Source organism: Bos grunniens, chromosome 27 (genome assembly GCF_055505025.1).
Source record: "Bos grunniens cultivar Pamir isolate PY7600 chromosome 27, Bosgru_T2T1.0, whole genome shotgun sequence".
Classification (NCBI taxonomy): Eukaryota; Metazoa; Chordata; class Mammalia; order Artiodactyla; family Bovidae; genus Bos; species Bos grunniens.
This window is the reverse complement of record NC_141191.1, coordinates 1711071-1737850: the sequence shown is the minus strand read 5'-3', so window position 1 is coordinate 1737850 and position 26780 is coordinate 1711071. Positions and strand designations below refer to the sequence as shown.

Genomic DNA, 26780 nt, shown 5'->3' with positions numbered 1-26780 from the left:
GGTGGCCAAAATATTAGAGTTTCAGCTTCAACATCAGCTTCCTTCCAATGAACACCCAGGACTGATTTCCTTTAGGATGGACTGGTTGGATCTCCTTGCAGTCCAAGGGACTCTCAACAGTCTTCTCTAACACCACAGTTCAAAAGCATCAATTCTTTTGTGCTCAGCTTTCTTTATAGTCCAACTCTTACATCCATACATGATTACTAGAAAAACCATAGCCTTGACTAGACGGACCTTTGTTGACAAAGTAATGTCTCTGCTTTTGAATATGCTATCTAGGTTGGTCATAACTTTCCTTCCAAGGAGTAAGCATCTTTTAATTTCATGGCTGCAGTCACCATCTGCAGTGATTTTGGAGCCCAGAACATAAAGTCAGCCACTGTTGGAACCATCTAATATCTGTACTTCTGCATCTGACTTACTTCATTCAGCACACTGTTTTCCAGACCCATCATCCTGTAGCAGTGTCAGACTGCATCTTTTTCAAGGCTGAATAATATTCCACTGTACAGATAGACCACATTCTTTATCCCTTTATCACCCATAGGCAGTGGGGTGTTCTACCTTCTAGCAACTGTGAATAAAGGTAGGACAGTGGCATGTGAGTCCCAGTTAGAGTTGCTGTTTTCAGATCACTTAAGTGCATCTTAGGAGTGGAACTGCTGGGTCACAAGGTATTTCTGTGGACTTTCTGAAGGTCTGCCAAGCTGTGTGCCGTATTTTCCATTCCCACCAGCAAAGTATGAGGGTTCCAGTTTCCCCACATCCTGACCAGAACTTATTTTCCTTTGCTTTGTTTTGGGGTTTTCAGTTGTTCTTGGTTCGCTTATTTGTTTTTGCCATCCTGGTAGGTGTGAAGTGATGTCTCTTTGTAGATTTGATTTGCATTTTCCTAATGACTAATGATGTTGAGCATCTTTTCATGTGTGTTGACCATTTTATATCACCTTTGGAGAAATAGTGATTACTGTCCTTTGTCCATTTTTAACTGGGTTGGGTTGTTTGTTGTCTTGTGGCTGAGTTGCAGGATTTATACATCCTGAATATTAAACCCTTACCAGATATGTGATTTGCCAATATTCTCTCATGTTCATGGACTTTCTTTTACTCTATTGATGATGCTTTTTTTGCACAAAAGTTTTATAATATAAACAAGGCTATATATATATATATATATATACACACACACACATATATACACAGACACACACATACAGATGCTTTACTAAGTCACTAGAGAAGATATATATATACATGTGTGTGTGTGTGTGTATATAGTTTTCTTCTGTTACCTGTATTTCTGGTCCTGTATCTAAGAAACCATTGCCATACCAACAGTATAAAAAATGTGTTCCTATGTTTTCTTCTAAGGGTTTCAGCTCTTCCAGTGTTTGATCCATACTGAGTTAATGTCTGTATGTGGTGTGAGGTAGGGGTCTAGATTCACACTTGTGCACGTGGACATCCCATTTTCCCAGCATCAATTGTTGAAGGCACTAGTTTTTCCCCACTGAATAGACTCGACACTCCTGTCAAAAATCAGTTGCTATTCCCTGTTTTTATATGGGCCATAAGCTAAAAATGGTTTTCACATTGTTACATGACTTTAAGAACCAAAATAATAATGTTTCATGACATGTGAAAACTATATAGAATTCAATTTTCAGTATCTATAAAGTTTTCTTGGAATATGGCAATCTGTATTCATTTATGTGTGGCCAGGGCTATTTTCAGAAGATAATGGCAGAGATGAGAAGTGCAAGACAGATGAAATGACCTGAAAAGCCTGAAATATTTATTATCCGACCTTTTATAGAAGTGCGCATATTCCTGCTTTAGGATGAATACTGCCTTTCCCAGCTTACCTTGAAGATAGGAATGACCATTGACTAAATTTCATAAGGTAAGATGGTAGCAGAAATGTTGTGTGACCCCTAAGACAGGTGCTTAATAATAGGGAGTGCTTAATAATAGCCCTTCTTAGTGCTGGGTGGAAAGTTTATATGATGACTGGCGTCCACCTTGGCGTGTGAGACAAGACCCAAGTTGAAAGAGGCAGAGCAACAAGCTAGAGGACGTCCATATCCGTGATGCTGAAGGAACGTCCACAGGGCCATGCATGCTCCCAGGTTGGCCTTTGTTTATATATACATACATACATACGTATATATATATATATATATATATCTATATATATCTATCTTTAACTCACTGTTATTTCAGGATCTTTTTTAGATGTGTTAGAACCTAACCTACACTGAAATTCATCTGCCCCTAAGAGCTGCTGTATTGCAATGTCATTTAAGTCAATCAAGTCAAATGCCATGCTTTTGGCAAATGATTCGTTTGTTCCCAGCACAATATCTCAACAGAAACTTCCTCTACCAACTGGGGGACCCAACTGTTATAGAGCTACTGGGTGAATAATGTCTTTCATTTTTCCAGCCACTGTGTAACAGGCTTAAGAATATTCTCAACAAACTACATATATACCAAAGGAAAACAAGGTCTTTACCAAACACAGTACTTAAAATGTATCAATTATCAAATCATCTTAGTCATAGAAGGACTAGCTGAAAATCTTCTAGTCCATGTTACCAATTTTTTTTTTTTGCATTGAATTATATAAACGTATACACAAAAATCCTTATATAAAATGCAGGTAAAAATAGACAAACTTGTACTGAAGCTGGGGTGGGGGGACAGATGTGAGTGCCACCCACTCCCCCTAATTTTCAAGTTCTTTCTGCAATACAGGCATAGTTCAGAGACACTAGGAGCTGTGGGGTGAGGTCTCAGACCACTGCAATGAAGTGAATCACATGAAATTTTGGTTCCCCAGTGCATGTAAAAGTTGTCTGCAAACTATACTGCAGTCTGTTAAGTATACAACAGCATTATGTATAAAAAAATTATACATAATTAAAAAGTACTTTACTGCTAAAAAGACATGCTGAACCTTCAGCAAGTTGTAATATTTTTGTCAGTGGAGGGTCTTGGCCTTGATGTTGATGGCTGCTGATGGATCAGGGTGGTGGAAGCTGCAGGTTGGGGTGGCAATTTCTTAAATTAAGACAACAGCGAGGTCCACTGTATTGATTGACCCCTTCCTTTCACGAACAATTTCTCTGCAGCAGCAACATTGTCTGATAGCATTTTATCCACAGCACAACATCTTTCAAAACTGTGGTCAATCCTCTCAAGCTCTTCTGTTGTTTTATCAACTAAGTTTACTGAGTAGTCTAAGTCCTCTTGTCGTTTCAACCACCTTCACAGCATCTTCACCAGGAGTAGATTCAAACTACTACTTTTGCTCTTTGCTCATCCATAAGAAGCAACTTCTCATCCTTCAGGTTTTATCATGAGATGCAGCAGTTCAGTCCCATCTTCAGACTCCACTTCTGATTCTAGTTCTCTTGCTGTTTCCACCACATCTGCAGTTCCTTCCTCCACTGAGGTCTTGAACCTCCACAAAGTCATCCATGAGGGAGGGGTGGAACCAACTTCTTCCAAACTCTTGTTAGTGTTGATATGTTTTCCCCTTCCCATGAACCACAACTGTTCTTAACAGCACAGAGAATTGTGAATCCTTTCCAGCAGATTTTCAGTGGACTTGATTTGATTGCCCAGTGACTTATTAGAGGAGTCACTATCTATGGTATACAGTTTTAGCATTATGATATGTGTTTCTTAAATAATAAGACTTGAAAGTAGGAATTCCTGATTGATCTGTGGGCTGCAAAATGGATGTTGTGTCAGCAGCCACGAAAACAACATTCATCTCATTGTCCCTCTCCATCAGAGCTCCTGGGTGAGCAGGGGAATTGTCAGCAACCGGAATAATTTGAAAGGAACATTTTTTTCTGAGCAGCAGGTCTCAACAGTCGGCTGAAAATATTCAGCAAACCATGTTGTAAACAGATGTGCTGTCATCCGGGCTTTGCTGTTCCATTTACAGAGCACAGGCAGAGTAGATTTAGCATAATCCTAAGAGCCCTAGGATTTTCAGATGGTCAAGGAGCACTGGCTTCAACTTAGAGTCACCAGCTACATTAGCTCCTAACAAGAGGGTCAGTCCTGTGAAGCTTTGAAGCCGGGTATTGACTTCTCCTCTCTCACTATGAAGGTCCTAGATGGCATCTTCTTCCAATAGAAGGGTGTTTCATCCACCTTGAAAATCACTAATTCTAGATCTGGATAACTTGCTGCAGCTCCTACATCAGCACCGGCTAGAAAACTGACTGGCCCACAACATGCAGATGAGTTTTACGAACTCGTCGTAAAACAGAACAGCTTGAGCTCAGGATCAGCGCCAGGCCAGACGGCACTCGAGGACTCCATAGTTACCATCTTGTTAATATTGTCTCAGAAGATACAGTAATGGATTTTAGATGAAACTGAGAGTTCTTTTTTAAACACCACAGTGACAAATATATATAATAAGTGTTTAGGTCAGTTTTAATCTCATCAAAGGAAATACGTAAACTACTGAGTAAGTGTTTAAAAGGTGCTGTGAAGGAAGTCATTGTCTAAAGAGGACCTAAAATGAAACTGCAGCCCCACACTGCACGCTGCTGCTCAGAGGCCACGTCCAGGCCCTCCAGGCAGAGGGAGCTGCTCGCTCCCCTCAGAAGGCCGGGAACTGTGTGCAGACAAGAGTTCTGACAGCGGATTCCCGGAGGACAGGACCAACACTCAGTGTCACCTAACATGGTGTTGTTCAGTCGCCTAGTGGTATCAGACTCTTTGTGACCCCATGGGCTGTAGCCCACGAGGTCCTCTGACCATGGATTCTCCAGGCAAGAACAGCGGAGTGGGTTGCCATGCCCTCCTCTAGGGGATCTTCCAAACCCAGGCATTGAATCCATGTCTCGAACCCAGGTATCCCACGTTACAAGCAGATTCTTTACCATCTGAGCCACCAAGGAAGCCCTCATCTAACATACTTACACCCTAACTTAGATGGGGAAGTGGGCAGACACAACGTACCATGGGAATGAAGGCGCGGTCCTGTGAGAAGCCAGGGACGTTGCCAGGACGGCTGGACAACTCTGGTACTGCGAGAGCCCTGCTTTACTTGCGAGCCGGTTCCTTTCTGCTCCATCCTCCCTGTTATGTTAAACAAGGAGATTATCGGCTGAAGTTCAGCACCGCGATAAGGAAGGTTTCTGTTTCCACTGCCCTGACTCTTGTCAGCCTTTTCCAGGTCCACGGCAGGCACGGGGTTACTGCGAGTTCCGCGTGCACGAGGCACTTCTGCGTGTCCTGGGGAGGGACGCCCAGCTCCCCGCCAGGCAGGCTCACCCCCTCTTCAGCAGCGCTGATGCTGGACGGGGCCTGACCTGACGCCAGCTGTGCCTCTCCAGATCACCTGGCCCATCCTCTATGTGTTCATCTCCATAACCATCTCTCTTTCTTCCCAGATCCTTTCAGACAATCTCTCCCAGGAACAGCCTCAAAGGTAGGGACCCCCGGCCCAACATGACCCACTTCAAGGTGCCACGTCCATGCCACTCCCTTGGGAGGTTCTCCCCTTCACCAGGAGGACAGCACGGCCCATTTCAGCCCCTCGGATTCAGGCAGCACTACTCATAAATTCCCTGAGCAGAGGGCCCTTTATCCCCCTGTGCAAAAAGGGTTATCTGAATATGGTAACACTGCAATTGGCTTAAATAAGAGGTAACTCTCTAAAAACTAGGTTTCTCAAATCAGTATAATAGAGGGCCAAGGCAGGGGATGTTTCCCCAGAGCTGGGGGTGGGGGTTGTGGGCCCTCCCAGCCTCTGTGTCCAGAGCTGGTCTTCCCACTGCTCCTACCCCCCATCCCCATGCTCCCTGAACATCAGACCCCTGATTCCCAATTCCCCAAACTAGTGGTCTTCGTGATTTTTCTCAAGCACCCTTTGAAAATTTTTAAATGACTACTAGAGCATTGCAAATTATTTAATTCCTAGAATAGCATATTGACTGCCATTAAATGAAAGCGCTCCCCAGTTCTTCTGTATGTATCCAGTGGCTTCAAAATGACTATATCTGTTCGGGGGCCACCATGCTCCAGGCTGCCTGCTGTGATACTGAGGCTGAGCAGACCGAGCCCCACAGACAGACTGTGCTCCTGGCAGGGGGCAAGTCCAACTCTGAGCTGTGTGTGAACCAAGCAGTTAGAAATTTTACACTGTTTCTTTTACGCCTTCAACTCTTAATTCCACTCCATTTACCCCAAAGGATTTCATCCTAAAGTAATATACTTTACGCTTGAAAGTTTTTATTGATCATCACTTCATTCTTCCCTGCAACAAAGAAATGTATGTGAATTGAAATAAGGCATCCTGTGACCATGAGGTTCCAAGTGTTTTACAGAGATATTGCAAAATTTTTTAAAATTTAATTTATTTTAATTGGAGGCTAATTACTTTACAATATTATATTGGTTCAATACAGGATCCTTGGGGCTGGTGCAAATTTTTATTAACAATTTTAAACATACAGATTAAACTTTCACCACTTTCACAATAGAGTTCTTTTAAAAAATGTTTACATTAATTAGTACAACTTCTTGCTATACTGAAACCGGGTCCAGCATACTTCTGTTCTCTGTTTTACCTGCTGAGATTTAAGCATGAGAAACCTTTTTCACACAGAGACCCGAGCCACTGATTCCCAGAAAGTGTTACAGCAAAGTCACGGCAATCTTCCATCCAAAACCACATTTGATGATCCACCAGATGACAATGTGAGGGGTCCTCCTCAGGTCTGGTGGAGAAAGAAAAACTCTGGACCACCTGACTGGCACCAGGACACGGTGCCCAGCCCCTAGTGCCAGCCTCTCCCCTCCCACCCTTGTCCTGAGCATCCCCTAGACATGGACGCACCCTTTCCCCAGGGTCTTTGCAGGGGCCAGGGTGGTGTATCGTGAGGACAGAGATGGGATGAGAACACTGAGGAGTGGAGCCCCCGAGCCTCGGGACCAGTATTAAGGAGAAAGGGAAGCCGCATCATACTGTGTTGTCTGTAAGGAAAGGTCACGCACAGGTCAAAGACATGCACATTCACACATGGGAGGACGACTGTCCACCTCCATCACTAGCATGCCTGCTTGGGATCAAAGCGACACGTTCACCACAGGAGACGTCACAGGTCTTCCTACCACCATCGGTCCCCGCACTCTGCTCCCCCAGCATCCTTAGGTCTACTTGTGAAATGCGAAAACACACACGCAGACCTTTCAGGAAAAGGGCTTAAGAGAGACAGGAAAACAGTAACCTTAGTGAACTTCTGGCCAATGTCATTTAATAATGCCAGAGAATCCTACTACTTTTCAAACTGAAACGTGGTTCACGTCTGACTTGAGGCACTCAAGTATTTAATTTACTAGGCTTCTCTTCCTTCTGAGACCTCACCACCCCGCCAAGTGACTGCCAAGGGCTCTGTGGAGAAGGAAATCTATGAATGTGAAAGAAGCAGGTGCTGGAGTATCGCGTGTAGTGCCGCATGGAGGGAAAGTGCTGCTGAGGACGCAGAGTCGAGGAGGTGACGAAGCAGGCAAGAGCCAGGACACGAGCCCGGCTGCCCAGGGATGCCTGGGTCCCAGACGGCTCACGGGGCAGAGGGACCCAGGAAACTCAGTGACCGCATCGTCCTCACACCCCTTCATGCAAGATGCCCAGCAGCCTGCCCGCAATCCACTGGGAAAATCGGAACTTCTTTGCTTCAAAACCAGAATTGATTTGCTCTAAATGAAGACCTGAACTCTGCATTTAGAACTTCTCCAGCAACACAGCCAGCTCTGTGTCCAACCGCCCCGAGGAGAAGCCCACCTGGTGACCAGCTCCACCTCCAGACACAGAACCAGAGCCACAGTGACAGAAAAAGTGAAAGAGACATTGCAGGAAATAGAGTAAAAGGAAAAACCGAGCAAGTTAGTCTCCACAGAGAAATCTGAGAAGATTCAGGGCCATGAAAAAAGAAACAGAGCAAAAAGAAGTCTTAGAAACTGAAAATTGCTGAGAATAAAATGTTGATAGAAGACAGTATTGATAAAATTTACCAGAAAGTAATATAAAAATATACAAAAGATGCAAAAGTACATAATAGAAAAGACATAGGACATTAAGAGTCTATCTGGGGCAGGTCCTACATCTGAAGAAGAAGAGTTTCAGAAAGATACAAGAGAAGAGAAAAGAAAGGGAAAAATAACAGAATAGATGGTAATAGAAACTGAAGGTAATAGATTATCAAGGACATAGTACATGAGAGTTTACCAAAGCCAGGATCACATAATTTCAGACCAAAAGCATCCACGTGGCCCAGCATTTTGACTGAAACAGGGAAAAACCTACACCCATGTATGTGAATCTTTAGAACACAAACATAAAAGAAAGCTAAAAATGTCCAGAAAGAAGTCAGTTATAGCAAAGGAAGCAGAACTGGACTTTCCACACTAAATTACAGGAAACAATGGGAAAAGGCCTTCAAAATTCTCAGACAAAATTATTTTGACCCTGGAATTCAATACCCAGCCAAACTTTCACACGTAATGAGGGCAGCATTTCTGATGCGCAAGACCAGAAAAGTTATCTTCTACTCTTATTTTCTCAGGAAATTATTTGAAGACATGCACCAACCAAAGGAAGGTAAAAGTCGAGACAGAGAAAGACAAGATCTTTGAGGAACTGTAGGTCAAAACAGCCAAGAGAAGAGTTAAAAGGTGAGGCTGCACTTCACACCCAGAAAGCACTTGGTTCTGAAAAAAATCAGAACAAAGATCCTGGAAGAAAACCTCCGGCCTGCCAGTCAGGTGGTGAAGGACCAAGGAGGGTGGTTCTCTCTGAGCAACGCCCCCTGGAGCATTTACAACGACTCCAAAAGGCTATGTTCCGTCTTCAGCTCATAGCAGAAGCAGGAAAATTAACTATGATTTCTAAACAGAACTTAAATGGACTCACCCTTGACAAATGCTGCTGAAAGTGACTGAGTGAGTGGTGCTGATGCCTCACAGCACAGAATGGATGTCAAGTGACACCACCAGAACCAACATAATAAGGAAGAAGGTGGAACTTATCCATGAAAGCTAATGAGTCAGCAGAGAGAAGAACCCAGCAGGAGTAACCGGGTTATACGGAGGGAAGGGGAAGACACAGTAAACAGTCAACAATGACTGGAGTAGGTTAATTAGGAGACATGGAAATCATCTGTGAAGACCTGAAAGTACATAGTAAAAAGTGAGTCACACAATGAAACTTCTGTGGGACACTATAATGATGAATACATGTCATTATACACTTGTCCAAACCCACAGAATGGACAACAGCAAGAGAGAATCCTAATGTGAACCACGGGCTCTGGGCAGCGGTGACGCGTGTATGGAGCTTCATCAGTTGTAAAGATGCATTGCTTGGCGGGAACGTTCATGACGGGGGGCGGTGTGCACGGCAGGACAACAGTATGGTATGTGAGAAATCACCTGCCTTCCTCTTAACGTTCTGTGAACCAAAAACTGCTTTGAAATATAAAGTCTGTTTAAAACTAGTTACCACTAATTCTCCTGGGCCTGGGACTGAAAGAGGTGGAGCAAGACCCTGCTGATGTTTACTTTGTACTGTTTGGGGCTTCCCTGGTGGCTCTGCCTGCAATGCAGGAGACCTGGGTTCGATCTCTAGGTTGGGAAAATCCCCTGGAGAAGGGCATGGCAACCCACCCCAGTATTCTTGCCTGGAGAATCCCATGGACAGAGGAGCTTGGTGGGCTACAGTCTATGGGGTTGCAAAGAGTCAGACATGACTGAGCAACTAACACATACTTTCCACTGTTTGCCCATAGGTTCAGTTCAGTTCAGTCGCTCAGTCATGTTTGACTCTTTGCAACCCCATGAATGGCAGCACGCCAGGCCTCCCTGTCCATCACCAACTCCCAGAGTTCACCCAAACTCATGTGCATCGAGTCGGTGATGACATCCTGTCATCTCATCCTGTCATCCCCTTCTCCTCCTGCCCCCAATCCCTCCCAGCATCAGGGTCTTTTCCAATGAGTCAACTCTTCACATGAGGTGGCCAAAGTATTGGAGTTTCAGCCTCAGCATCAGTCCTTCCAATGAAACCCAGGACTGGTCTCCTTTAGGATGGACTGGTTGGATCTCCTTGCAGTCCAAGGGACTTGCAAGAGTCTTCTCCAGCACCACAGATCAAAAGCATCAATTCTTCAGCACTCAGCTTTCTTCACAGTCCAACTCTCACATCCATACCTGACCACTGGAAAAACCATAGCCTTGACTATGTTGCTGCTGCTGCTAAGTTGCTTCAGTCGTGTCCGACTCTGTGTGACCCCATAGACGGCAGCCCACCAGGCTCCCCCATCCCTGGGGTTCTCCAGGCAAGAACACTGGAGTGGGTTGCCATTTCCTTCTCCAATGTAGGAAAGTGAAAAGTGAAAGTGAAGTCGCTCAGTCATGTCCGACTCTTAGCGACCCCATGGACTGCAGCCTACCAGGCTTCTCCGTCCATGGGATTTTCCAGGCAAGATTATGTTAAGTATGTGCAAATATTGCTTTAAGACATATGTAAAGATATATATTAAAAGTAATTAGTTTTTAAATTTTTATTAAATAACAAACCTGAGATGCAAGAATAAGGAGATAGAGTTGAGAGTTTCCTCCTACTAAAGAAAATTCTTCATTATTACTTCAAAGTGTATATAGAAAGTACAGACGTAGTACTGAGTTTTTATTTGAAGGAAATACTAAGAAGACTTTTGATACAGGTGACACCCGGTTACAGCATCCTGCCTCCTGTCCCTGCCTGGCACCATGGGCCTCAGACCTGAGACACCCATTCATCCCAAACCTGCCTTGAAACCTCCAACACCTACAGGTCCAGGCTTTCATCAGACCAGCTTTATAACAGAGATATCAAGCTGGACTTCCCAGGAGGCGCTAGTGATAAAGAACCCTCCTGCCAATGCAGAAGACGTAAGAGACACGGGTTCAATCCCTGGGTGTGTAAGACCCCTTGGAGGAGGGCATGGCAACCCACTCCAGTATTCTTGTTTGGAGAATCCCATGGACAGAGGTGCCGGGCAGGCTATAGTCCATGGGGTCGTAAAGAGCTGGACACGACTGAAGTGATTTAGCCCGCACAACAACAGAGAGGCAGCCTGCTTTGCTTTTCTCGTGGGGTCTTGTCTGGCTTTGGTGTCGGGGTGATGCTGCTGGCCTCATAAGATGAGTTTGGAAATGTTTCACCTACTTCCATTTTTAGAAAATTTTAAGAAAGAGCTGGTTGAGTTCTTCGAGTACCTGGTAGAATTCAGCCATGAAACCATCTGATCCTGGACTTTTCTTTGCTGGTAGGTTGTTGATTCCTGATTCAATCTCCTTATTGTTAAAGGTCTGATCTGGCTATTTCTTCTCAATTCAGGCCTGGCAGATTGTATGTTTCTTAGAATCTATCCATTTTCTTCTAGGTTGTCCAATTTGTTGGCGTAGAATTATTTTTTTTTAAATCCCCAATGATCCTCTTATTTCTAGGCATCCATCATAATATCTCCTCTTCTACTTCTGATTTTACTGACTTGAGTCTTCTGCCTTTCATCCGCTGGCCTAGCTAAGGGCTTATCAAGGGTGGCACCTGTCTTGGAGGACTTGGGAGGACGTGCCCACATGGCATATGCCATGCTGACTTAGCAGGGGAACAAGAACCCCTACTGTCTCTACAACAAGGTTGGAAAATAATGATCACAGTATAAGTAACCTAGATACAATCTTGATGAATAATTAAACCCAGAGAACTACAGAGGAAGAGAAATGGATGTTTATAACTTGAACAACCAGAATCATCTACTCCAGTTCCGTCCACGCACATGGACTGTGAAAGCCAGAGTCAGTGAGCTGCTTGGGGAGGTGGGGACCAGGAGGAATGAGGGGCTGGTGTGCTTATGGGCTGTCAGCAGAGTGATTGATCGGTTGTAAGTAAATAACCTCAACATGGGAAGCATTAGTTAACATAACCAGAAGAGGTGAGTGGTTTCTGTGCCCAAAAAACACACAGCCATCTTCGCTATGAGCCCCCTGCCCCACCTGGAGCGGGAAGCGTGGACAGACAACAGAGGGCAGCAGGGCTGTGCTGAGACGGGGCCGAGCGTGTGCTTGCAAAGAGAAGACCCCACACAGCCCTGCAGGAGCCAGACCCGCCGTAAGGTCACTAGGAAATTTAAGCCAGCCCCCCACCCATCTGCTCACTGTCCCCTTGATGGTGCTGAGGGAGGTGGGCCTGGTCCCACGCCCCATGGGGAACACCCATTAAGGACAAAGCCATCAAGGCTAGAGCCTTGAGAGAATCCTGGAAACTCACATTTTCTGAAAGTTCCCAGTTCAGCCTGTGAACTTCTGATGTGTTCAGAGGACAAGTTGTTTCATTCTCTCTAACAAAAATGCTCACAGATAGTATCTTTAAACAATAAAAATAAAAGACATTCTAATAAAAAGTCACAGATTGTTAGATGTAAATGAAGAAAATTTGGAAAGTGATTCAAAATTGCTTTGCCATAAATATGGGCTATGCAGAGTTACTTATAAATATAGCTCTCTGTATGGTAAAAAATGCTTTCACTATGAGTGTGCAAACAGCACTCAGGAGCAGGGCAGAGCTGACCATGGGGAGCGTGGCCAAAGGAAGGGCCTGCGTGTTGGTCCCAGCCCCACGCCCCCCGGCCCGCTGACCGCCCCCCAGGCCTCAGTAACCCCACTTTTATCTTCACAACCATCTGTCAAGTGAGAAATTATCTTCATCCCCATTTGACAGATTCGTCACTGAGGCCCAGAGAGGGTTGGCCGAGCCCAGATGTCATGGTCAAGTGCACTCAGCCAGTTCTGGTCCTCGCTCGGCAGCCACCACACCAGGCAGTTGCCCAACCAGGGTGACAATAACGAGGCTGTGGGGCATTCCCTCAAGGAAGTCTGGTGTGCTCACCCTGCTGGCCTCAAGCACAGAGAATAGACAGCCTGTGACGACATGGCGAACTTGACGCAGAGCCCCAGGGAGCTGTACACAACTTCCCACCAGCCTCAACACCATCAAGATTCTGCAAAAAGCATGAGTCCTAACCAGGGAAGTCAAAGACACACAGTCTTTAAATCAAGGACGTCTGATCTGAGATACAGCAGTGCAGGGCTGCAAGCTGCCCCCAGCTGGGAGCCGCGCTGCCTGGGAAGTTGGCACAGCGAAGCGTGGGACGCAGACGGAGGGGGGTCCAAGCTGGGTATCATGCTTAGGACTCTCAGGGATCTGCCAAAATATCCCATCAGCCAATCAAACACGGGTGTGACAACTCTCAGAACAAGCCTAACCCCACTGTGAAATAAACCTCATGTAACTGCATCACTGCCAGTACATAAAGGAAGCTATTTTTTTAAAGAAAGCTCCTGGGGAGGGCGGGGGTTTCCTAGTATATTTTTGTAAATCCAGCCAATCATTAGACGATGACTGCTTTGCTGGATTCAAGTATCTTACATAAGACATCTTCTGAATGTTATGAGATGAATAACTAATTACTAAAGGAAAGCAGACGGTGAACGAACAGTTGGAGTTGAGGGAAGGAAGCATATACAGGGGTCAGTTCCAAGGAGAAAGGGGTTTCACAGTTAGAAAAGCAGAACAGGTGCACATCGAGAAAGAAAAGTGACGCAAGGAACAGGCTGATAAATTTTCCAGGTGGGTGGTCTGGCATGTGCAAAGGCCCGGTGGCAGGCAACAGAGAGACAGCCACAGGGGATCTGAGCAGCACTTTGGGGCAAATGTTCTGTAAAGGCCCATAATGGAAACCCTCAGAGAGGGGGCATTTTGCAGAAAGCTTTGAGAGCCAGGAAGGAGAAATCTGGATTTGACAAAAAGCAACAGAAAACAGCATGCAGAGAAGTGACATGATAAAAACGGCTTTAGAAAGATTACCCCAGCAGCTGTGTGTAGGATGGCTTCAAGCTGAGAGAGACTGGAGGCGGGGTGGGGTGGGGGGGCTGCTGTGAGAACGTTCTCCTAATTCGAGCACAGTGTGGTGAGGGTGTGGCCAGGCACAGAGCTCCGTGGGGAGAAGAAGGAATTCTGGGCCAGTCCTCAGTTTCCCCATCTGAGAAATGTGAGGCTTCACCAGAGGATATGCCAACTGGAGCCAGTTTTGGTCCAACAGACATCACTTCCCAGTGACCCATGGTGTCTGGGTTGGCTGGATGTGAAGATGGATCCAGGGAGAAGGGAAAAAGTAGATCCCAACCTTCACACCTAAACAGCAAGGCTGGTTTGGCAAGATAACATTCATGCATTTTTTGTCTTAGATTTCTCTTAAGTACATTAAACTACATTATCCTACTTGAAAACAGAGCAGAGGACTCTCCCACACAGGAACTTGGTGGTCTCCAACCTCAGGGGCTGGACCTGCACCCCTGTTGGCTCAGGCCAAGAGCCCAGCTCATCCCTGACGCCCCTGCACCTCATTCCTCAGGTCTGGAAGACTCCCTGACTCTGCCCCTGACTCCTATTCATTCTTCCCAGAACCAGAAGTGCCACGTCTGCCCCTAGCCTCCAGGCCGCCCACATGGGTCAGAGAACCAATACTTGGGCACAGCAGTCCCTCCAGCTGAATTATAATCTTGAGCATCAAGACACTTTTAGTAACATGATTGCTCTATATTTATTTAATATTTACCTCCCTCCACAGATTCTCAACCAGAACTGTCTTTCTGGTTTATTTACTAAAATATACATAATGTGGAGCACAATTTTGGCACATAGAGGATTTACAAGAAAACACATCAAATGAATTATTCATCAGTAATAAACATTAATGTCCTCTTTTGTATGCACCCAAAAGTTATTTTTCAAAGGACTGTATGATTAGCAAGTTTCCAGAAATTCACTCAAAGTTACCCAGATTATTACAAATTACTTGATTTACCAGACAATTAAAGACATGCATCCTATCCTGGTGGGGAGGTGGGCACCCCTCCAGCCTCCTGCTCTGAGTACTGATGATTCCTCCCTGGGGACAGAGGACCTAACTGCTCCCTCTCTAGCCAGGCTCAGCTCCACCTGGAGGTGCAGGCACTCAGGACACACGGGGCGTGGGGAAGCCACGCAGGAGTCTCTGTAGATCTTGGGTCACCACCCTCCTGACTGCACCGACCCAACTTTTCAACCAGGGCCCTGTGCCTTCCTGTAAGGTCCAGTGAAGCCTGTTAGCACAAAGTTCCAGAAGCACCACTCGGCAGAATCTGGAAGATGAGCTGCCAACCGATGCCATGCAGTGATGCCCACACCCCAAGGGTCGCCAGGAGCACAGAGGAGCTGGAAGCATGGGGTGGGGCCCCCTGCAGCAGCCGTGGTGCTGGCTCAGATATATTTATGGGTGCCTCTCGCACCCCCAGGACCACCCCACAGCCCTACAGGACTATGTCCTCCCAGGGGCGTAGCACCGCCAGCCTGTCCTCCAGTTCAGGCACACAGCGTCCCCCATGAGGTGTCCACTCGGGGTGGGCCCATGAGTCAGGGTTTCCCAACACTCACTTCCTCACAGCTACACAGATGCCCTCACAGCTCACCTGTGGCAGGCCCTAAAACACAGTGTTCTATGCACAGATTTTTTTTAAAGGCCTCAAGGAAAATAATGATTATTTATGTCATTTTATTATCTTGGATCATCTCAGAGGACACACCTGGTGCGTTGGTAGCCTCTATACACCTACAATACTGGAGCAGGAGAATCAGAATTCAGAGAAGCTTCTGGGCTGGTGGATGGCTCTCCCTCCCAGCACCTTCCCCGTGGCCTCAGCAGGAATGTCTCACTCCCCAAGACTCCATCCTGACTTCCAAGCACCTTGAGCGACACCTGGAATCTTGCAGACACTCCAGGCTCTGCTGTCCCAGAAGGAAGCGTAGACCAGGTGGACGCAGGAGTCTTCCTCAAGATCCAACACCCCGATTCCAGATGGAGAAGTCGAATTATCCACAAGTTGTGGCTGCGAAGCCCAGAGGAACACTAAGGAGAAGGGACAGGATTCCAACCTCACCTGATGTCTCTCCTCCTTGGAAGGTGCTCATGTGGAGTTCAGCTTCCGGAGTACGAGGGGGGTCCACCAAGGTGACCACTGTACTGGCTCCCCAGGACAATGGGGTCTGAGGGCTGCCGGCTACTCCCAGCCTGAGCCTCCACCAGGGCCCCTGGCTGCCAGGGCTCCTCAACTCTCCAGGCCCCTGTTCTCCTGTTGGTGGCAGAGAGGTGATAATGCTCAACCCAAATAAGTCAAAGGAATCTCTTCTCTGTAATCAGTGTGTTCTTTCCAGATGGGGGGTTTAAGGGGAAACAGTAAGAGTAGAGTGACTGAGAGTGTGCCCACACTTCTGACAACAGTCCTTGGCAAACAGGATAAGCAGGCATCTACTGAAATGGACAGAGGACCAGCACACCTGAGAGCAAGGCTGCCCTGCACCCGAGAGGTAGGCCTGGTGCAGGGGTGGCCACATCAGGCTGCAGTGAGGGGACGTGCCGTGAGCACCCCACAGGACCCATTGCAGGGGCCCAGACAGGCCGCCACCAGCCCGCCACCTCCCAGCCACTATCTGCAGCCCTTCATCGGTTCCCAAGAATCCAGGCCCCTCTGTCCTCGTGGGTCCACTGTGCTCAGCACTAAGTCAAGGGACTCAGAGCGTGAAGCCAGCTAGGCAGACAGGAAGCACGGCTCCCAGATGCCCCCTGCTCATCCCCACCCCTGGACCACACGTGGTGGAGGGTGGCCAGCTGAGGGCCCCCCAGCCCCTCATCTGGCCCCGTGCCCACCTGAAGCCCAGGCATGGGGGACACTGCCTTGACTCTCCGCGCATCCTGCACAGCCCACAACAGACAAGGTCCTTCCAAAGATGAGCCAAGTGCAGGGGGCACCCCACCCCATGGCCGGCTCGACGGCAGACTCATGGGGTCTCACCTCTGCCTCTGGCTACACAGCTGGGCAGCAAGAGGGACAGGTCTGTCCATGCTGAGTGCACGAGTGTCATAAGAGAAGACTAAGAAGGGAGCCGTGCCAGTGACGTCCAAGGGGATGGTGTCCACACTCACGTCTTCATCCACCTCCTTCTTCGCCTCCTCTAACTCTTCCTCCCCTGCCTCCTCCTCCCCTCCCCCTCCCCATCCTCTGCAGGAGACATGAAAGCCTCTATGCAAACATCAGGTTCCCGAGAGCCCCATGCCACATATATGAAGGAACAACCTTCTCCTGGGCTACCAGAAGGCTACTTCTTAAAAAAAGGAAAAAAGATATTAAACTTGAAAAAATATCAGACGAAGCAGGAATTTAACACTTAGTATAAGAATGAAGAAAGGGAAAGGAATCCCAGCAAAAGCCTTATGTTTTTGAACCTTATGATTCATCTTGTTTTAATGTCTTCAGAAGGGCAAAGAGTGAGGAGCAGTAAGGAGCAGGAGGTGCCAGAGAAGAAGGGGAAGAGTGATCCTCCTCATGGCTCATCAGGCCTGGGTCAGAAGCAGCCCAGCACCTGGGACGATCACGCTCCCACGCAACAGGCCGGCACACGAGGAACACACACCCGCTCAGTGACGACTCGTGGCTGGGGACACCAGTCTGCTAGTGGGACACAGGCAGAAACGTCCACCTTTCCCGGCCCAGCAGTCTGGGCCTGGGGACAGATGTTTTGGAATAGAGCTATTTTCGGCCTGGACATTTTTCAGACACTAAATTTAGCCAGCTTCAATTCTTTTTAAAAATGCTATCCCGTTAAACCTTTGAAATAGGAAATCTACCTTCACTATAAAGTTGAAGCACAGGGTTCTGTGGTCAGCACGCCCAGGAGGAACTGGGCACCTGGGAACAAAACGGGAAGACACACTGACACAAAGCAGAGGATGCCTTGAAAACCCAAGGGTGAAAATGTGTGGTCGTTAGCATTTTTAAAATAACAACCCATTTGATAAGTTTTTTACAAGTGATGTTTTAACTTACCTTTTTGTTACCATTCATTACCGGTTCTCATTCTCAAATACTTATGGACCCCATCATCAATTTCCAGTTTATTTCCCCATCCATTTCTATGCGGGCATGAAAACCTTTGCACATAGAGTATATTAGTCCATTTTTTCAGGCTGGAAAGGACGGCGCTCCAGGCTCAGCTCGGAGCTCTATCAGGTGGGCACAGACTCCCGCGAGCTCTGGTCGAACCTGCTGACCCTTTCTCTGCTGCTTGCAAGAGCCTTTCCTGTGCCACACTCACGGCCACACTCACAGCTCTTCTCCGGTACTTGGTGAGGGAGCAGCAAGGTGAGCATCGAGGTCAGTGCCAGTGGGAAGCTCTGGTCTAAAAAGTCGCCCACAGCAATTTCAAGGTTCGTGGAATGTTGGTTCCCTCTGAAGGTGGGTATCCCCACTGTTCAGTGCAAAAGAAAAAGAAATGCAAAAAGGCAAAACGGCTGTCTGAGGAGGCCTTACAAATATCGGTGAAAAGAAGAGAAGTGAAAAGCAAAGGAGAAGAGGAAAGATACATCCATTGGAATGCAGAGTTCCAAAGAATAGCAAGGAGAGATAAGAAAGCCTTCCTCAGTGATCAATGCAAAGAAATAGAGGAAAACAATAGAATTGGAAAGACTAGAGATCTCTTAAAGAAAATTGGAGATACCAAGGGAACATTTCATGCAAAGATGGGCTCAATAAAGGACAGAAATGGTATGGACCTAACAGAAGCAGAAGATATTAAGACGAGGTAGCAAGAATACATAGAAGAACTGTACAAAAAAGATCTTCACGACCCAGATAATCATGATGATGTGATCACTCACCTAGAGTCAGACATCCTGGAATGTGAAGTCAAGTGGGCCTCAGGAAGCATCACTACGAACAAAGCAGGTGGAGATGATGGAATTCCAGTTGAGCTATTTCAAATCCTAAAAGATGATGCTGTGAAAGTGCTACACTCAATATGCCAGCAAATTTGGAAAATTCAGCAGTGGCCACAGGACTGGAAAAGGTCAGTTTTCATTCCAATCCCAAAGAAAGGCAGTGCCAAAGAACGCTCAAACTACCATACAATTGTACTCATTTCACACACTAGTAAAGTAATGCTCAAAATTCTCCAAACCAGGCTTTAGCAATAAGTGAACCGTGAACTTCCAGATGTTCAAGCTGGTTCTAGAAAAGGCAGAGGAATCAGAGATCAAATTGCCAACATCCGCTGGATCACTGAAAAAGCAAGAGAGTTCCAGAAAAACATCTATTTCTGTTTTATTGACTATGCCAAAGCCCTTTGACTGTGTGGATCACAATAAACTGTGGAAAATTCTGAAAGAGATGGGAATACCAGACCACCTGACCTGCCTCTTGAGAAACCTGTAAGTCAGGAAGCAACACTTAGAACTGGACATGGAACAACAGACTGGTTCCAAATAGAAAAAGGAGTACGTCAAGGCTGTATATTGTCACCCTGCTTATAAATCATGAGAAACGCTGGGCTGGAAGAAGCACAAGCTGGAATCAAGATTGCTGGGAGAAATATCAATAACGTCAGATATGCAGATGACACCACCCTTATGGCAGACAGTTAAGAGGAACTAAAGAGCCTCTTGATGAAAGTGAAAGAGGAGAGGGAAAAAGTTGGCTTAAAGTTCAACATTCAGAAAACTAAGATCATGGCATCCGGTCCTATCACTTCATGGCAAATAGATGGGGAAAGAGTGGAAACAGTGGCTGACTTTATTTTTTTTACTCCAAAATCACTGCAGATGGTAATTGCAGCCATGAAACTTCTTGGAAGGAAAGTTAGACCAACCTAGACAGCATATTAAAAAGCAGAGACATTACTTTGTCAACAAAGGTCTGTCTAGTCAAGGCTATGGTTTTTCCAGTAGTCATGTATGGATGTGAGAGTTGGACTATAAAGAAAGCTGAGCGCTGAAGAATTGATGCTTTTGAACTGTGGTGTTGGAGAAGACTCTTGAGAGTCCCTTGGACAGCAAGGAGATCCAACCAGTCCATCCTAAAAGAAATCAGTCCTGAATATTCATTGGAAGGACTCATACTGAAGCTGAAACTCCAATACTTTAGCCACCTGATGTAAAGAGCTGACTCACTAGAAAAGACCCTGATGCAGGGAAAGATTGAGGGCAGGAGGAGAAGGGGCCAACAGAGGATGAGGTGGTTAGATGGCATCACAGACTCAATGGACATGAGTTTGGGTAAACCCCGGGAGTTGGTGATGGACAGGGAGGCCTGGTGTGCTGCAGTCCATGGGGTCACAAAGAGTCGGACATGGCTGAGGGACTGAACTGAACTGATCCCCACTGTATTTGAGTGTCCCCATGCATCCAACCAGTCCATTCTGAAGGATATCAGCCCTGGGATTTCTTTGGAAGGAATGATGCTAAAGCTGAAACTCCAGCACTTTGGCCACCTCATGCAAAGAGTTGACTCATTGGAAAAGACTGTGATGCTGGGAGGGATTGGGGGCAGGAGGAGAAGGGGACGACAGAGGACGAGATGGCTGGATGGCATCACGGACTCAAAGGACGTGAGTCTGAGTGAACTCCGGGAGTTGGTGATGGACAGGGAGGCCTGGCATGCTGCGATGGATGGGGTCGCAAAGAGTTGGACATGACTGAGCGACTGAAGTGAGCTGAACTGAACTGATGCATCCCTGAAATCTCTAAGTGTGACCTTATTTGGAAAAGAGGTCTTTGCAGATATGTTTAAATTAAGAGCATTGACAGGAGGAGAAAGTCCCGGATTATCTGAGTGGGTCCTAGATCCAATGACAAGTGTCCACTGAAGAGAGGTTTGAGGTGGAAGAAAGGAAGACACCGACAGAGAGGAGATGGGCTGTGGAGACGGGCAGAGGTGGGAATGATGCCATAGCCTCGGGAACTTCGTCAGGCACCAGAGGCTGGCAGAGGCAGGCAGGACCCTTTCCCGCACCCTCTAGAGGGAGCACAGCCCTGGGATCCTTGATTTGGAGCTTCTCTTGTTTTCTGTTGTTTTAAGCCCTGAGTTTATGGTAACTTGTTACAGCAGCCCTGTTGCATGAGACATAGCCATTAGCCCAATAATTCTGTTTCTAGGAATTTACTAGAGAAAAATTATATAGACCTTCAGAAAACACTAAAAAAGATACTAATCACAGATGACCAGAAATCTGTGTAAGCAACTTAAACATTGAGCAATAGGGGAGTGGCTGAATAACACTGCACACCAGAATATTATATTAATACTTCAATTGAAATCAAATTGTCTAAGGGCTTCCCTGCTGATCCAATAGTTAAGACTCTACCCTGGTTCAATGGTTAAGAATCCACCCTGCAATTCATCCCTGTCAAGGAGACCCGAGTTCGATCTCTAGTCTGGGAAGGTCCCACATGCCTCGGAGCTACAAAGCCGGTGCACCACAGCTCCCAAAGTCTGCATATCTTAGATTCTGCACTCTGCAACAAGAGAAGCCACTGCAGTGAGAAGCCAACACACTGCAACTGGAAAGCGGCCCCTGCTCTCTGCAAGTAGAGGAAGCCCTAGCACAGCAACAAAGACTCAGCACACCCAAAAATAAAATAAACAAATAAAAATTTAAGAAAAATCAAGCGTCAAAGAATATTTTGAAAATTTGGACAAATTCTCAGAAAAGAATATAAAGTGGAAAAAAAAAAAAGGCTAGTTCCCAATTTTGGTTTAAAAAATGAGATGGGGAAGAAGCAAGACACAAACTGTAATTATTTCTAAGTCATGGAGTTGTGGCCTCCAAGTCATTAATTTGTACAGATCTGTAATTTCTAAATATTTAGCAGAGTAGATGACCATTAAAAAAACAAAAAAGAAAATGTGTGAAAGCAGCCCGAGCAGCCTGCAATTCACCACCAGCTATGAGAGAACAAAAAATATCACAGGAAAGATGAGTCTCCAAAAGCGGAATAAATATAACAAAGAGAGGATCTGGTAGCCAAGGAAATGCGTTACGAGTCTGACAACAATGTGCTGACCTCAGGTTTTGCCTATTCTTGCTTACTGGGAGAACCCTGAATACTTTCCAAAGCACATCCTAAACCTAGAACAGAGAAAGCTGTGAAGTATGCACCAGGGGCCAGAGGCAGGGCCAGAGAACGGGCTGTGTGCACCGCTCACGCTTCGTAACCGGAGTCATCTCTGGGGACCCTGCTGGACATCCAACAGTGCAGACCTTGGTTTCTCCCAATACATGAGTAAAAATAGAAGCATGTTGGAGGATAACAAGAGACACTCCATCTCTCGTCTGCACCAACCCCCACTCACCCTGCTAGACTCCAGTGCTTTGCTGGGAAAGGCCAGGTTGGGCCCCACCTTGGGTCACAGGGTAGCATGGATATGTTCCGCGGTCCACCAACACCTCTACCCGCAAAGCTCAGCAGGAGCAGTCCCGGGACACCAGGCCTCGCAGGGTGAGGCAGGGACAGAGCCCGCAGGTGCTGGAGAGGCTACCTCAGCCCACCACAGGGCCCCTCTCTCCCCAGCGTCTTCACCATCGTCTGGGCCGAGAGCAAGTCCAGGTCCTGCCAGCGGGCTCCGCCGTGCTGAAGTGAGCCCCACTTGCTTCCGGCGCTTGAGAAACTGACACTTGAATTCCATCTGATGATGCCAAGGTGGATGACTGATCAAAGGCAGACTAGGTCCAGAGAGTCCAGTGGGTCCTGTTCACTTTATAACAGTTCTGCAACCTTTTACCGCATGGATGCACCAAAATTCCTTTAAGACATTATTAAATTACAGTATTATGTGTCCCAGGCAGTTTAAAATTCAGACAAGCCATGTGACAGACACTCCTGGTGATGCCCAGACAGCCATCCTCTCTGATTTCTGAGGATAATCAGCTGTTCCCCAGCTTTTCCCATGGCACCCCCTTGTCTGCATGGCCTCAGGGACACCAGACACGGTCTGAGGAGTGGCTGAAGATGAACCTAAACCCAAACAAGATCTGTCCTTCTTGCTGGAACTCATCAGGGCTGATGGGATAGGAAGCAAAGATTCTGAAGAAGTTCCAGAAAAGAAACGAGGAACATTTCACAGAAACAGTCAGCTGACCTCAAAGCTTTTCCTCTTCTTTCCCACCTCCCTTGAGGTGCACATGGCATGTGACAGAGGCCATAGGACCAGGACCCGCTGCGTGGTCCCCCAACCTCTTCCCGTTCTGGCTGGTGAGGATGATGGAGGCAGAGCCACCAGACAGTCTGTCTATGGAAGGACCACCTGGGGACCAAGAATATCTGTCCCGATTCAACACGACCCAGAAGTCAGCTCGTGCCACGATACTCCACAAGTGTTTCCGCGGGCCTCTGATACAGCAGAGGGACGCAGACAGTGGACCCCAGCAGAGCGCACATCCTTGACAGACGCTGAGCACACACAAGGGTTGTGCGAAGGCCCCAACACTGACACCAGGCCTCCAAAGCCAACAGCTCAGGGAACAGCTCGGAGGGAGCAGCGAGGCTGAGCAGAGAGAGAGGACTCTGCCACGCAGGCGGCGGGTGGCGCTGAGTGGCGCAGAGGGCTCTGGGACAAGGCCTGCACCCCAAGCAAGGTGCCGATACAACTGGGTGCCCCCCTCTCCACCAACTGCTGGGTCCTTCCAGATGCCCCGCTGTGTCACCTGCACGGCAGCCTCAGGGAAGCAGAGGGACAAGGAAGGCCCACGTGCTGTCTGGCCATCTGCATGCTTCACTTAACGGGAGGCGGACACCCTGCTGTGGTTGTTCAGTCGCTCAATCGTGTCCGACTCTTTGGGACCCCATGGACTGCAGCACACCAGGCTTCCCTGTCCTTCACCATCTCCCACAGTTTGCTCAAACATTTAAGTTTCACCTTTTTAATGGATGTATATTTTGTTACAATGTGCTACATCATAATGAATTTATCTAATCTCAGGTTATTGCTAGTTTCCAATATTCTACTATAAAACAAATCTGAATTGAACCTCTGTTTAGCTAATTTCCTGTAAATTCATGATTATTTTCTTAGGATATAATCCTAAGTGAATTTCACTTCCAGACGTCAAAGTAGAGACTAGTTATATGCAAAAGAAGATTTTTTTTAATTGAATGCCTGCCATGACTTTTAATACAATAACACCAGAGAAACAAGCAAATGGATGAATTGAAGACTAAAAAATACTATTCAGTTGCTTTAAAGAGCTGCAGAACCAACCTTTCACAACTTGGAGCCATACTTTATTGTGTATTGTTTATAACCATAGCTTCCCTGGTAGTTCACCTGGTAAAAAATCCACGTGCAATGCAGGAGAACCTGGTTCGATTCCTGAGTTGGGAAGATCCCCTGGAGAAGGGATAGGCTACCCACTCCAGTATTCTTGCCTGCAGAGTCCCATAGAGAGGAGCCTGGTGGACTACAGTCTGTGGAGTCCCAGCGTCGGAGACGACTGAATGACTCTCACTTCCGTTTTTACTTATAACCATAGTAATAGTCTAGACAGTTATGCAGTAGACACAGGAGTGTTCTACAATGGCCACAGCAGAAGCTTGAAGGACAACATTCACCTGTTTATGAAAACTTCTAAAGTATCTATAATACAGATCCTGTACTAAGTTTCTCATAGAATTGGAAAACAGATATTCAGAAATCTCTTTAGAAACTGTTAAAGTATTACAAAGAATGTCAGAAAATGGAAATTATCTGGGTTTGGTGGGAGGGCATGCCTCGTAGCTTATGAGATCTTAGTTCCCCGACCGGGGATTAAATGCGGGTCCTTGGCAGTGCAAAGTCCTAACCACTGTACCACCAGGGAATTCTCTCCCAGAAATTATTTTTAAAAAGCCAAAGATTTCATCAAACAGGCAAATCCACTGCCGTGCTTGTAAGGTTTCGTGTCTCGGTGAGATTCGCAAAACTCAGAGAAGCCCTAGGTAACTGAGGAACCTCTCTCGGGGGTGTGAAGGGGTCAGCCAGCTGTGGATTCTCATGTCCACCTGAAAGTTCACTGAGTGATGCGATCCACGGGGGGGCCTGTGCATTCCCCGCTTCTCCTGGCGGACGTGTCCTGATATCGAGGGTCTGGGGACAAGCAGCTTGAGGTCTGAGACGATAAGCACAAGGAAAACCAGAGCTGGTAAGGGAGTGTTCCCACCCAGCCAGGGCTGTGGTGACGGGAGAGGAGGGCACACCAAGTTGGTCTGGGAAAGGCATGGCGAGGAGAATGCCCTTTGTCCTCTCACAGGCAGGCGCCGGGCTGGGCTGGCAAGCCATCCTTCTACAAGGACAGGGGTCCCCTCAAGGGGTGTGGGGGCCCCCCATCGCAGACGCACAGGGAAGGCAGCAGGAGGGCTGCTGAAGCAGCTCCCACGCGCCTGGGGGCTGGAGCTCCCCTCCCAGGGGCAGGCGAGTGGGTGGTGGGCCGGGCACACTGGGAGCAGGCAGCACAGAGAGAGAAGCTGCAAGGACGCCTCCGCCTGCAGGAGTCACACCCCAAACCTGGCTGCTACCTGAAAGCACCGTGCACATAAGAAAAGGCCACCCAAGAAATCCGCATCGTCCCTAAGACACACAGCGTGAACTCACTATCAACATTCACGAAACAGACCAGGGGGAGGTCTGGAGCCCAGAATATGGCTCCCGAGCCCACAGTTTCCCATCTGGTCATGGAGGGAATGTGGAAATACAAGGAAAAGGTCACTGCCCCTCTTGTGGGTTGTTGGTGTGTATTTTCTTTTGGTTTCCTTCAAAGTCTGTTGTAATCGTGAAAAACACTTCTGTGTTGGTATAACTAATGTATATGCTATATCCCTACTCCTGTACACAAAGTCTTCCAAGAGAGCATCTTTTAAGATTCAGCACTCAAGAAAATCTTTTCTTCACTGAAAAACGAGTCTGCAGTGCCCACTCAATAAGGGAATGGAGTGAGGGCTGTGTCTTCTGCTTTTGTCAAGTTGGCTTCCAGGATGCCAGAGCTGAAGCTCCAATACTTTGATCACCTGATGGGAAAAGTTCACTCATTAGAAAAGATCCTGATGCTGGGAAAGATTGAGGGCAGGAGGAGAAGGGGGTGACAGAGGATGAGATGGTTGGATGGCATCACCAACTCAATGGGCAAACTCCAGGAGACAGTGAAGGACAGGGGAGCCTGGCATGCTGCAGTCCATGGGGTTGCAAAGAGTTAAACACAACTTAGCAACTGAACAACGTCCCAGAAACTCAGACTCAGAGGATTGTGTTAACCCCTGTGGTTACCATACTTATTGGTTCTGACTGTCTATTTCTATTTAATTTCATTTCTTCAACCTCATCCTTTCATTGGTGAGTCAAAAAACTTTTTGAAAAGAGGTGGCAAAACAGATATATAAGAAAGTAAAAGAAGACTAGAAACAGTAATATCTAAGTTTTATGGGAAACTGGAGAGTGGCTTGATTACATCCAATGCAGGATGGCTCAACCTGGGCCCCAATCTTACTTTTTCATGATCAAAATAGTGGACATGTATTAGGCATTTACTATGCACACTTTTTCAATTGCCTCACACTCATCAATTCATTTAATCCTCCTGACAACACTACCACATTAATACTGTATCCCTCATGTAGATGAGGGATGAAAATATAATGAGGGCAAATAAGCTGCCAGTGCCATTCAGCCACCCGGGGTTCTGACTCCAGAACCCTCATTCCTAACTGCTGCTGCTGCTGCTGCTGCTGCTAAGTCGCTTCAGTCGTGTCCGACTCTGTGTGATCCCATAGACGGCAGCCCACCAGGCTCCTCTGTCCCTGGGATTCTCC

General features: G+C 47.0%; 1 protein-coding gene across 2 annotated transcripts in view; it reads right to left on the bottom strand.

The window, feature by feature from the left end:
- DLGAP2 (DLG associated protein 2) overlaps positions 1-26780 on the bottom strand; it is a 637838-nt gene that overhangs the window by 605712 nt on the left and 5346 nt on the right. Inside the window, exon 2 of one of the 2 annotated variants that reach the window (XM_086379876.1) lies at positions 4993-5112. The exons of the other annotated variant lie outside the window; for it this stretch is intronic. The gene's annotated coding sequence lies outside the window, so the exon portion shown is untranslated. The remainder of the gene's footprint in view (positions 1-4992; positions 5113-26780) is intronic. 2 annotated transcript variants of the gene reach the window in all.